Raw genomic sequence first — 14,255 nt, 5'->3', positions numbered from 1 at the left:
GATGGCAGATTTGAAGGGGAGAGGGACAGTACCTGAGGAGAGGGAACCATTAACGATATCAGCTAACATGAGGGCCAGGAAGGCAAGTTGGGTGGTCAGCAATTTGGTGGGAATAGAGTAGAGAAAGCAGGAGGTGGGTCTCATGGTGAAGATGAGCTCGGAGAGGGCATGAGGAAAGATAGCAGAGAAACTAAAGATAAGAGTTCAGGCTAGGACAGGGAGGAACTGGAGGGGAAGTTTGGCTTGGTGGGCTCAGGGAAGGGAGGGTAGCAGCAGAGGCAGTTTTGAATGGAAGGTCTCAATCTTAATGAGAAAGTCGTCCATGAGCTCCTCATACTTTTTGTTGGAGGTGTGGGTGGAGAGGGCAGGGGAGAGGGATTTAAGATGTTCTTGCAGAGAAAGAATTTGCATTTATATAGCATCTTTCATTACCTCAGGACATCCCAAAATACTTTACCACCAATGGATTTCTTTTATAGTGCAGCACTGTTCCCTTACATAGACAAACATGGTGGCTAACTTGCACACAGCAAGGTCCCACAAGCAGCAAGTGAATAAATAGCCAGATAATCGTTTTTTGGTCGTGTTGGTTGAGGGAGGAATGTTAGCCAAGAAACCAGGAGAACTCAGTTCTTCAAAAGGGCCATTGGATGAGGCTTCCATTTAACATCTCATCCAAATTATGGCACCTCCAACAATGCAGCATTCCTCAATAAGACACTGGAAGTTCTGCCTAGATTACATGCTGAAGTCTGTGATGGGGCAATGTTCTTACTCAAGTGAGAGTGCTACCAACTGAGCATCGCAAACAAATTTGTGGATTTGTACATTCAGTTGCAGTGAAATGGCCATTTCTGTGACTGATTTATGGATCAGTTGCATTAGAACCCAAGTATATACTCCTGGGCATGTAATTAACCTCGTAGTTCTGAAATTAGAAACTAAAAGTACACTACAATTCAAGTTTTTAAAATACATTTCATTTTCTGTTTGTATACATTATATTTAAATTAATTTCAGTTAGTTCTGGTGTTCTTTGAGCCTGTAATGATTTATTCAAATACCCAACCAGTGAGATTTTCAAATGCCCATGAAGGAGAATGAAATATACAGCCGAGCAGTGCAAAGGGATTTTGAACAGTTTACTGCTGATCTGTTTAAAAAGTGCTATGAGTTATGGGTTGCTCGGCCAATTAAAATGTCAGCAAGTGCAACAGAGTAGACTTTTAAAGAGTAATGGTAGTTGGTGAGGTGGATACTTATCCTGTGCCCTGAGCAGCGCTCTCCCACTGAGAACACAAACCTGTTAATCCCAATTGCAGCAGCAAAAGTAGATACTGAATAGATACTATGTCAATGACTTTAGCTACTCAATCACTGAATTAACTCCTGATGAGCAGCTGAGCTAACTCCTACCCAAGAAATAGGAGGAATAGACCAAATAGCCCCACCGTTCAATAAGATCATGGCTGATCATCTACCTCAACTCCACTTTCCTGCCTGATTCCCATATCCCTTGATTTCCCTAGAGTCCAAACAAAAAAAAAAATCAATCTCAGCCTGGAATATACTCAGCATCCACAGCCCTTTGGGGTAGAGAATTCCAAAGATTCGCAACCCTCTGCGTGAAGAAATTCCTCCTCATCTCAGTCCTAAATGGCCAACCCTTTATCCTGCGATGCTCCCTAGTTCTAGACTCTTCAGCCAGGGGAAACAACCTCTCAGCATCTACCCCGTCAAGCCCATTCAGAATTTTATGTTCCAATGAGATTGTTTTTCATTCTTCTAAACTTGAGAGTATAGGCCTATTCTACTCAATCTCTCATCTCAGGATGAGCCCTACCTGGTCATTTAAAATCTCCCCCAGCAGAACAAAACCTTAACCAGCAGTAGGTGTTTTAAAACAAATCACCTTTGTCATGTTTCACCTTTTTAGGGGCAGAACACAAGGATGGGCACAAGAAATGGCAAAGAAGTGATGTTTTATAGTTTATCTCCTAGATTTGAAATCTAGCAGAAAACTGTCAACCATCAAGGTCATTAAAGTCAAAAAAACACCCCAAATTTGTAGCTTCAGATCAGCATCTTTTGAAAAATTTATTCTGCTGGAGGGGAGCAAAACAGACAATACTGCTGCAGCTCTCAGTGACAGGCTGGGACCTAACTCCCAAATCCATAGTGCTGCTCTTCCCCCTCCAGTCAGGATTGGTATTATGCATTCTTGAAAGGGCTCCTAGATCCATGTATGCTGGCAGAAGACTTCAAAAAACTCAGTCAACCCTCCCCTGGCCAACTCACCACAGTGCGTCACCTCTAGCATCCCTCCACAACAAACTGTGGACACAGTGGCCACCTAGGCTGCGGTCTAAGTCTTCAATGGTCTGAGTTCTGATGATGCTGCCTCTAGCCCACCTGAGCCCAGTTACCGCCACCTTTAAGTCACCTGCTGGCCCATGTCACGACACTGCCGCCTCTGCAGGCCCATGGTTGCAGCGACAAACAGGATAGAAAAGTAAAAACTCAGAGGCAGTGAAGACAGAGAGAGGCAACAGCGAAGGCAAATGCACAGTCCAATAACTTACAAGCACAAAATATGAGGATGTGACATTTAACCAGCCTGACCCGAAAGATCTTTAATTATCATCAATGGACTGCTAACTGGTTGTGACACAGATCCAGCCAACTGGCTCTCAAGGTTGGACACCCCATGTTAAAAGATCACATGTAGATTCTTCACAACTCAATTGAATATTTTTGCACAACAACTACTGTTGTTAAGAGGATTTAGAAGTTAGTGTTACTTCTTCCCAGGAATCTAATAATGCTCACCATTGCTGCAAAACACAAGAGCACCCAAAATAAATTAAGTTTAAGGAAAGGGAATCATAAATTTAGCAATCCTTATAATTTATGGTACAAAGCATATCAAAACATTGAGTCACCTTATTAGTAATAAACCAATGCAGTAAGTATAGGTGTTTGATCTGTTGAAAACTGCCAGAGTATCTTCATGAATAAACTGGTAAACTTTCTATCTTTGAACTGTGAAATTAATCAACATCTTGTTAGAGGCCAATCATTGCAGTCCCAGGACATCACTGCAGGAATTCCTGAGGACAAAGATCAATGCCCAATCATTTTTGGCTGCTTCATTAATGGCATTCCCACCATAAAGTTAAGAGTACGGCTGTTTGCCAAAAATTCTAGCATTCAGCTCCATTTACTACACCTCCAATAACCTACAACAGGGCCAGGTCAGCTCAAGCCTGGAGGATGTCAAGTGGCAGGTAACATTCATGCTACACAAGTGCTAGGCAACGACTATTTCCAACAAGAGAAAGCCTGACTTCCTCCCTTGACCTTCAATAACACCATCATGTGCTGGAATACACAGCCACAGCATCACCCAAGAAGCTTGGCACCACCCAGTATGGAGCAGTTTGGTTGATCACCACCCGTCACTGGACTCAATATTCAATCTCTCCACCATCAGTGTACTGTGGCTACAGTATATACGGGCTGTTGCGCAGAAACTTGCCTAGTTTATTTCGACATCACCCCCCGTCTCACAACCTCCACCCCAGAGATGGACACGAGCAGCAATGTCTGGAGAACCTACAAGTTCTCCTCCAAGTCAGGATGTGTGTGATTTAAACAAATATTGCCATTCCTCCACCATCGCTGGGCCAATACTTCACATCGTTGTGGGTGCACCATTACTAGGACAGCAGCGGTTTAAGAATCATAGAATCTTGCAGCACAAGAAGCCATTCAGCCCATTGTGCCTCTGCTGGCTCTGACAGATTCCCTGCTCTTTCTCAAAACCATGTAATTTTCTCCTTCAAGTATTTATCCAATTCCCTTTTGAAAGTTACTATTAAATCTGCTACAACCCTTTCAGGCAACGCATTCCATCTCATAACTCACCATGTAAAAAAATTGGAAAGTGGTGTTCCACAGGGATTGATGCTGGGAACACTTCACAATTTACATTAATGATTTGGATGCAGGAATCAAATACAATTTCAAAATTTGCAACCACTAAATTGGGGGGTGTAGTTAATACAAAAAAGGAAGAATGTGTCAAAACACAAGGAAATTAATAAACTTTCAGAATGGGCATGTAAATGGCAAATGAATTTCAGTATAGATAAACATGAGGTGGTGCATTTTGGTAGGAAGGATAAGGAAGCCATGTACTCCTGGGCAAATAAGAGTCTAAACAGCATAGAGGAGCAAAGGGATCTAGGGGTACAGAAAGACAAATCACAAAGTAGCAACGCAGGTAAGACCATAAAAAAGGCAAATCAAGTGCTCGGGTTCATTTCTAGGGAAGGACAGAATTGAAGAGCAGAAAAGTTAATGTTAAACTTGTATAGAATCTTGGTTAGTCCACACTTGCAGTATTGTGCACAGTTCTGGTCTCCATATTATAGAAAGGATATAGAGGCATTGGAGAGGGTGCAAAAAAGATTCACATGGATGATACCAGAACTGAAAGGATATCCTGATCAAGGAAGGCTGAACAGCCTGGTGCTCTTTTGTCTAGAAAAAAGGCTGAGGGGTGACCTGATAGGGTTTGAAAAGGTAGATGTAGAGAAAATGTTTCCACTTGGGGAGTCCAAAACTAGAGCTCAAATATAAAGTAGTCACTGATAAATCCTATAGGGAATTCAGGAGAAGCTTCTTTACCCAACAAAGTGGTAAGAATGTGGAATGCACGACCAGGAGTAGTTGAGGCAAATAGCATAGATGCATTTAAGGGGAAGCTAGATAAGCACGAGGGAGAAAAGGAACAGAAGGGTATCCTGATAGGGTTAGATGAAGTAGGGAGGGAGGAGGCACATGTGGAGCATAAATGCCAGCATAGACCAGTTGGGCCGAACGGTCTGTTTCTGTGCTGTAGTGTCGATATAAAAAAATCTCCATCTCACCTCTAGCTCTTTTGCCAATTAAATTTGTGTCCTCTGGTTATCAACACTTCTGCCAGTGCAAACAGTTTCTCCTTATTTACTCTATCAAAACCCTTTGAATGCTTCTATTAAATCTCCCCTTAACTTTCACTGCTCTAAGGAGAACAATCCCAGCTTCTCTAGTCTTGCTATGTAACTGAAATCCCTCATCCCTGGTACCATTCTAGTAAATCTCCTCTGCATCCTCTCCAAGACCTTGACATCCCTCCTAAAGTGTGTTGCCCAGAATTGGGCCTAACTAGTGCTTTATAAAGGTTTAGCATAACACTTTTTTTTGTTACTTGTCATCTACTTTCCAAAATCCACCTGCCACCAGGCCCTCTGTTTCTGACCGTTAAAAGGGAACAAATTATTTCTACTATATTCAAATATTAGAACAAATTAATTTGCCAGCAAGAGAGAATGGGGAGGTGGGAAAACAAGTAGCTGTGTCATAGACCAGGAATGTCCCAGATTCAATTCCTGGTCTGTGCTGAATTAGTTCATCTTAGTCAGGGCAATACAATAGCCTCAACACTCTTTGGCTAGCATTTCCACTCCTGCTCACAATCCAACTGCTCCTGCTGGTAATGTGTATATGTGCACACCAGGGTAGGAAGGAACAGACTTTGCTGTGAGTTGGGGCAATGACTGAATTTTTACTGATGTAAATCCAGTTTTTTCACCACTATGTAATTGCTTAAAATTATTGCACACAAACAGGCCATTCGGCCCAACTGGTTTGTGCTCCACATGGGCCTCCTCCCACCCCTTTTCATCTCACCCAATTCAGCATAACCTACATTTCCTTTCTCCCTCGTGTTTAGCTAGCTTCCCCTTAAATGCATCTATGCTATTCGCCTCAAGGCTCCTTTTGGAAGGGAGTTCCATATTCTAACCACTCTCTGGGTAAAGAAGTTTTTCCTGAATTCTCTATTGGATTTATTAGTGATTATCTTATATTTATGCCCTCTAGTTTGGTCTCCCCATTCATTTGTATCTGGAGGTTGAACAAATAAACGTGGTCAGTGTTTTCTGTGTAAATGTATAAACATTTGGGTGTCTGGATCAATGGCCATCCTATAAAACACACAAGTCGTGTGTAATTTATAGCACTGCACAATTTCTTTAATTTTTGTTCTTTTCAACCAAATGTCAACTTGCCACAAATACTTACACAATTAATTAGGGTTATTTTACACAAACTTGGTATAAAGAAGTTTAGTCCAGAATATTGAGAATTTAAGGGATGAGTTAGTTATGAAATGACAAATATGGTTAGGATTACTGTTCAACATTAGTGCATGTACACGATCAAGTTTTCTTAGAATTTGGAAATAGATTAGACGATTAAGACAAGGTCCAATTTTAAGCTGGGAGCATTTTTCAAAATTTGAAGAGAGCCAAGATACCGACTTAAACTAAACACACAGACTTCTCTCCTGTTACATGCCAGGAAAACAGAAGTCTTGGTCCTCAGAGGATCCAGTAATACAGCAACACTCTAAAGCACACGGTAATGTAATTGTTTATTATATTGCAAAATGGTTAAGACATTTTCAATTCAGATGAATAATTGCCAGAGAACAAAAATGTAGGAATGAGGCCATTCAGCCCATCCATCTCCCTTTTCATTCAGGTCCTGCTTCAGTGTCAGCCTTGGCTCAGCGGTACTACTCTTGCCTTTGAGTCATAAGGTCGTGGGTTCAAGTCCCATTCCAGAGACTTGAGCATATAATCCAGCTGATCCAGTACAGAGGGAGTACTGCACTGTCGGAGGGGCTCTTTTAGATGAGACGTGAAACTGTGAGGCCGTCTGCTCTCAGGTGGATGTAAAAGATCCTATGCCACTATTTGAAAAGAAGCAGAGGGTTGTGTGTGTTCTGGCCAGCATTTATCCCTCAACCAACATCACTAAAACAGACGATCTGGTCATTTATTTCATTGTTGTTTATGGGAGCTTGCTGTTTATGGGAGCTTGCTGTGTGCAAATTGGCTACCACGTTCCCTACATTTCAACAGTGACCACACGGTTAGGAACTGTGGAGGAGTAGAGAGATTATGGGGAATGTTGGACTTTATCTCAAGAAGGCTGGAATACAAAGGAGTGGAAGTTATGTTAGTGATATAAAGCTCTGCTTAGACTGCATTTAGAGTACTGCGTTCAGTTCTAGTTCTAGACACCACACCTCAGGAAAGAGATCAGCCTTGAAGGGGATGAAGTGCAGATTCATCAGAATGATACCTGGGCTAATAGCATTAAATTATGACAGCTTGCATTCCCTGGAGTATAGAAGATTAAGGAGTGATCTAATTGAGGCGTATATGATTAAAGGAATTGATAGCACAGATAGAAGTTATTTCCTCTGGAGTTGGGGGGGGGGGGGGCGCGGCAGGCAAAAACAATGGGGCACAACCTTAAAATTAGAGCTAGGCAGTTCAGGGTGATGCCAGGAAGCACAAAGGGTAGTGGAAATCTGAAACATCCCCCAAAAATCTGATGAGGTTAGGTCAATTGAAAATTTGAAAATATAGATTTTTGTTAGAATTTCTGGGATGTCCTGAGGTAATGAAAGGCACTATATAAAATGCAAGTGCTTGCTTTATTATATAACTACCTACAATAGAGGTGACTCCAACTCAGGAAATTTAGCACCTTCCTGGAGAAATAATATTCCTTTCCCAGCTGAATTTAAATACTTTTATTAACTGGGTAAGGTACTTGGGAATTATGGCAATAGTTTCCAGACACCCCCCACAATTTTGAAGTTATATATACTTTTGAGCATGTGATAATATATCACATAAGAGAAATAATAAGATTCAAAATTCATTTCTCATCAAGAGTCCAGAACCAGGGAGCATAGTTGCAGGATAAGGGGTCGGCCATTCAAGACTGAGATGAGGAGGAATTTCTTCAGAGGGTTGTGAATCTTTGGAATTCTCTACCGCAGAGGGCTGTGGATGCTGAGTCATGGAATATATTCGAGGCTGAGAGATAGATTTTTGGACTCTAGGGGAATCAAGGGATACGGGGATCGGGCGGGAAAGTGGAGTTGAGGTTGAAGGTCAGCCATGATCTTACTGAATGGCGAAGCAGGCTCGAGGGGCCGTATGGCCTGCTCCTATTTCTTATATTATGTATTTGCTATTTATCTACCCAATCTTGAGCTGATTAGCCTTTACTTGCAATGAGAAATGGCAAAGACAACTTAATTTTTTTTTAAATACAGTTTTGTTTAGTTTTCTGAAGCACCTCATGACACTGCACTGTTAAAGGGTTATACAAGTGATGACAACCATAATAACCAAGTTAGAAAGTACATGCAATACTTCAGTAATATTAATTACAAAGACACTGATTTTCACTTTAGTTTTCAAATGCACTGAATCTGAATATGCATTATTGGCCAAATTCTTAAAACCAAATTGGTCTGTAACTAGAAATCTTATATAAACCATAATTCTTAAAAACTCAGTCTGACAGATCACAAGACATAATTAAAAAGGCAGAACAGGCTTATTTATAATACAATCACAAGTGATTCAAGCACACACTATATTTTAGCCCACATATTCAAAAAGATTGAAATTACAGGAAATTGTAAAAATAGGAAATAGCAATTTAAAGACATTGTAAAACTTTGGACAGAGAAACAGAATCACATTTCCTATTGTTGGCTAGTCAGATATAAAATTCTTTTCTGATGGCCCTACTGAGAAAGCAAAAGGAAATGAATTTGACCTAGTTAAACTAGATTTATTCTCAGTCACATTCTACAGTCTGGGAAAAATAACTATAATAAAGTGAAAACCAGTGACTTCTCAACTTGCTAACCTTATATTTTTATTAAAAGTAATTATAGAAGTTTATTGTACAACCAAAAACCTAACAATGAGATAGTGTCAGTCATCTGCTTCATCACAAAAAAAAATCACAGTCAAAACAAAAAGGGATGGCAAGGAGAACTATGGCTATTTATTAACCCTTCGTCACTTGCCCATAAACCATCTGGCACACCTGTGCACACAATTTTAGAAAGGGGTGGGGGGGAATGACAGCTATAAAAAGGTATCTTTGGAGTTTACATCAATGAGTGGCACACCTTTACACTGGTGGGGGGGGGGGGGGAACACTTACAAAGCATGCTCAAGTAGATATAATATGCAATTTTAACGTTTAAATACACATATGCATTAATCTTCATGCAAAGTGTTGGCATAACCGTGCATGCAACAGAAGATAGCAAGTTTCCTTCTGGTACAATAAGAGCCTTCAAGGAGCAAGGGGGGGGGGGGGGGAAGGAAAGAGATGAGAGGGCAGGTCTGAGCTCACCAATGAAGATCTCACTCCTTCCTCTCCCCAAAAACATCGGCGGGGTCCACACAAGAGATTAAAGGGTGCAAGACATTCTCGGAATCGCCAATTCAGAGTTTTGAACACATTTTTTAATTAAATGATTATTTTATTAGATGCCCCGAGTCCCTCCCTAACGGCTCTCGCCTTTGTCGGGGACACCGACAAAACGCACGGATTGGCTTCACTTACCTCAACTCCCCCGCAAACCCCTCGCTTTCAGAAACATCTCAACCCGCAACGCAGCAAAAAATAAAGAGGAAAAAAAATAGAAACGGAAACTCGGCTCTTCACATTCAAACTGCGGCTAATGGTGGGAGATTTGGTGGTGGTGGTGGTGGGGGGGGGGTTGGTGGTGGAGGAGGGGGGGGAACAACGAGAACCCAACTCGGCCCACCGATCCTGCCAGTATCTTAACGGAGAAGGCCGAGTGGCGGAGGCGACAAACCAGCAGCTCCTGGGCCGCTGCTCTCACTCCGTTTCCCGGGCGGTTAATGGTAAGCGAACAGCATTTGAAAAAGGAGAGAATGAGAACACCGACACCCTAACCTGCTGGCCGAACCGCCATGACGACGAATGATTGACAGCACCATGCGACCACTTGTATGGTGCCCGTCCTGAGCCGCGTAGCAACCTGAGAGCCAATGGGAGGCAGGATAGTGGGCGGGACTTCTTTTAGTGAGTGTGGTTGGTGGTTGGTTGGGAGAAGGTGCCTGGTGAGTAATTGCACTCAGACACTTTCCTTCTGTCTCTTTTGATGTCTGCACGAAGGTCTGAGAAATTGTTGAGAGCCTGCAAAAATCCGGGAGCTGTAAAAAAAAAGGCAAACACACGTTACCAGCACACAGATAACGTTTTATTGTGAACTTTGCATAACGCAAAAGACAATCTGATCTAGAGATAGAGCCAGTGAATACCAGATCAATAGGGCAATAAAAGTCATAGAAATATTCACCATACTCAAAAGTCAAAGTTTGTAACAAGATTACATTTCCAGCATTTTCTGCTTTTATTTCAGATTTCCAGCAATTTCCTTTTTCCTATTCTGTAACGAAATTGTAATTCAAACCAAAAGCATCCTTAAAACAAGCTTTAATTTTAAATGTAGATTACCTGCCACCTGTAGTAATGCATTGCCTGATGTATTTGCATAAAATTGCTCTGGGAAATAATTTATTGCAATTGTAACCCATTTAAAGTAAATTTGGTTATTTGCATTGTTTTAATGAAAATTGTTAAAAAGTTAATGATACTTCAAAATGATTTACAAAAGAATTTTATGTGAATGAATTAATTAGTGTGCTATCTGAGAAATTTAAACTCCCAAGCGAGACATGGGATGATTTTAACCCTACCCGCCCTGCAGAAACCGGGCAGGTGGGCAGTTAAATTGCCCCAACTTACCTGCCGGAGAGCTGATTTTGACGGACTTTTCTGGACAAGCGGCCACCCACAGCCGGCGGAGTCTTAATTAACATATGCTAATTGTCGTCTGATGACATCATTGGGCCCCTACATCGATTTCATGTGGAGGCTTGTGTGAAGAGTGTTCCTCCGGGCCCCACAAAGAAAGTTTAGGCCTCCTCTGCCCCATACAACCATCCCCCATTCTTACTGCCATATCACAGTTTCCTCACATTTACCTGAGTGCCAATGGGAGGTTTTGTGGAGGTCGGCATGTCAACCCGCTGGGCAGGAAATGGACCGGCGGCATATTAGTGAAGCCCGGCTTTGAAAATCGACATGGCCTCATACTGTCGCAGGGACGGGAAACTCACTGAAACCAACAGTTTCCCGCCAGAAAACTCGCTGGTGGTTAAAATCCAACCTCCCCACCACTATATTCTTCAATCTTACAAAGTTTTCATTTCAAACATCAAAGATATGTTCAACATAGAGTGCTGACTGAAAATGCTCCACCAAAGGATCTCACATCTTGTCAAAAAGATCAACAACTTGCATTTATATAGCACCTTTAACATCAAAAAATGTCCCAAGGCACTTCATAGAGATGTAATCAAAAAAATAGACACCAAGCCAAAAGAAACCACCAACATGAACAGAGGTGTTTTAAGGAAAGTCTTAAAGGAGGAGAGGTGGAGAAGTTTAGGTAGAGATTTCCAGAGTGTGGGGCCTAGGCAACTGAAGGCAAGGCTTTCCATGGTGGAGTGAATGGAGGGAAGGATGACCAGTGGCCAGAGTCAGAGGAGCGAAGAGTTTGGGGGGAGGGTTGTAGGGCTGGAGGAGGTTACAAAGGTAGGGAAGAGCAAAGGGATTTAACCAGGAGGATGAAAATTTTAAATTAGAGGCGTTGGGATACAAGAAACCAATGTAGGTCAGAGAGGATAAGGGTGATGGGTAAGAGGGATCTGGTGACAGATAGGATACAGGCAGTAGAGTTTAGGATGAGCTGAAGTTTATGAAGTGTGGAGGATGGGAGGAGCCAGGAGAGCACTGGAATAGTCACATCTGGAGGTGAGAAAGGCATGGATGAACTTTTCAGTAGCAGATGGGCTGAGGTAGGGGGAGATGTGGGTGATGTTATGGAGGTGGAAGTAGGGAGTCTTTGTGATGGAAAACTTATGTTCTTGATAGCTCAGCTCAGGGTAGTATAGGACATCAAGATTGCGAACAGTTTGGTTCAGCCTGTGGGGCTGGGGATGGGGTGAAGTCATTTGCAAGTGTACAGCATTTGTGGAGAGGACTGATGATGATGGCTTTGGTATTCCCAATATTTCATTGGAGCAGATTGAAGCTCACCTAAGACTGGATGTCAGACAAAAAATCTGACAGCACAGAGGTAGTGGAGAGGTCAAGAGAGGGGTGATGGAAAGGTAGAGCTGGATGTCAACAACATACATATGAAAACTGACCCCGTGTCTGCAGACGATGTCACCAAGGGGCAGCATGTAGACGAGGAAGAGGAGGGGGCCAAGGATTGATCCTTGGGGGACTCCAGATATAATGGTGTGAAGGTTGGAAGAGAAGGCATTTCTGGAGATACTCTGGCTATGATCAGATAGGTAAGAGTGGAACCACGTGAGGGCAGTCCCATTAAGCTGGACAACAAAGCAGATACATTGGAGGATGATGTGTGGTTGATTGTGTCAAAGGCTGCAGAAAAGTCAAGGAGGGCAAAGCACCGTGGTCACAGGTACAGATAAAGTTTATGAATTTGGCTATGGCTGTTTCAGTACTGTAGGAGGTGCAGAAACCCAATTGCAGAGATTCAAACAGGGAGTTGCAGGAGAGATGTACATGGATTTGGAAGGCAACAACATGTTCAAGGGCTCTGGAGAGGAAAGGGAAGTTTTGTGCGAGACGATACTTTGCAAGGACAGAGGGGTCAAGTGTGTTTTTTTGAGGAGGGCAGTGATATGGCAGTTTTGAAAGGGAGGGGTACGGTCCTTGAGGAGACAGAACCAATTTACAATTTCAGCTGGCATGGAGGCCAGGAAGGGAAGCTGCGGATCATCAGTTTAGTGGGAATGGAGTTAAAGGAGCTGGAGGTGGGTCTCAAGGATGATATGACCCGTACATGAAACACAAAAAGTCAACATACAGGTGCAGCAGGTAATCCGGAAGGCAAACGGAATATTGGCCTTCATTTCTAGGGGGATGGAGTATAAAAGCAGGGAAGTCATGCTACAACTGTACAGGGTGCCGGTGAGACCACACCTGGAGTACTGCGAACAGTTCTGGTGCCCTTATTTAAGGAAGGACATACTTGCATTGGAGGCAATTCAGAGAAGGTTCACTAGGTTGATTCCAGGTATGGAAGGGTTGTCTTATGAGGAAAGATTGAACAGGTTGGGTATATACTCACAGGAGTTTAGAAGAATGAGAGGAGATCTTATTGAAACATACAAGATTCTGAAGGGACTCGATAGGGTAGATGCTGAGAGGATGTTACCCCTCATGGGGGAATCTAAAACTAGGGGGCATAGTCTCAGAATAAGGGGCGCCCATTTAAGACAGAAATGAGGAGGAATTTCTTCTCCCAGAGGGTCACGAATCTTTGGAATTCTTTACCCCAAAAAGCTGTGGAGGCTGAGTCATTGAATACATTCAAGGCTGAGTTAGACAAATTTTTGATCAACAAGGGAGTCAAAGGATATGGGGAAAAGGCAGGAAAGTGGAGTTGAGGTAAAAGTCAGATCAGCCATGATCTCATTGAATGGCGGAGCAGGCTCGAGGGGCCGAATGGCCTACTCCTGCTCCTATCTCTTATGGTCTTGTGATCTTATGAGCTCAAAGAGCTTATGGGGTTGATGGGAAATAAACAAGAGAGAGAGAGAGACAGGGGTTCAGGCTAGGGCTTGGGTGAAGTTTGGCCTATTGGGTGAGGGGAAGGTGGGAAACAGCAGAATGGATGGTCTGTACCTTGGTGGCAAAGAAGTCCATGAGCTCCTCGCATTCGTTGTTAGAAGTATTAACTTTAAATCATATGCAATTGCCTCCGTGGCCAAAGCGTTGAACAGCAGATAGATTCCTATAATCATCTCATCACATTCAAAGATCTGGGGGACTATCATTGCAGCCAGTATTTATTAATACACTTTTTAGCCATTCCCAGAAGGATATTAGTCTATTTTTAAATATACAACCCTGTATTACATCACATGGAACACTTAAAATACAAAAGGGTTCATTGGTATTCTGTGGGGTTGAATACACTGGTACTCCCAGAAAACATAAAAACAAAGGGGAGGTAAAAAGAAAAAAAATGCAAAAACTGCAAACCTGAAAATAAAACAAAATGCTGGAAATACACAGCAGCACCATCAGCATCTGAAAATAGAAAAGAAACATTAGAGATTCAGGGAGAGAATGTTCATCAAAACTGAAAAGGGATGGCAGGGAGGCTCCCTTGATCAAAACAGAGGAGACGGAAAAATAACAGGTAGTAGTCCTGGGCCAGATATGCGACATACTTACATAAAGCG

The 14,255-nt window shown here is 42.5% G+C and overlaps 1 protein-coding gene across 3 annotated transcripts in view; it reads right to left on the bottom strand.

The window, feature by feature from the left end:
• socs5a (suppressor of cytokine signaling 5a) overlaps nt 1-9,869 on the bottom strand; it is a 46,258-nt gene extending 36,389 nt beyond the window's left edge. For 2 of the 3 annotated variants that reach the window (XM_067988795.1, XM_067988796.1), the window contains exon 1: nt 9,502-9,869. The gene's annotated coding sequence lies outside the window, so the exon portion shown is untranslated. Of the gene's footprint in view, nt 1-6,464; nt 6,803-9,501 lie in introns of those variants that run through there. The other variant, XR_010963624.1, reaches the window with a different exon arrangement.
• Nucleotides 9,870-14,255: the final 4,386 nt, after the last annotated feature.

The sequence above is a fragment of the Heptranchias perlo genome, chromosome 8 (genome assembly GCF_035084215.1).
Source record: "Heptranchias perlo isolate sHepPer1 chromosome 8, sHepPer1.hap1, whole genome shotgun sequence".
In the NCBI taxonomy this organism is placed as follows: Eukaryota; Metazoa; Chordata; class Chondrichthyes; order Hexanchiformes; family Hexanchidae; genus Heptranchias; species Heptranchias perlo.
This window is presented reverse-complemented; position numbering and strand designations above follow the sequence as displayed.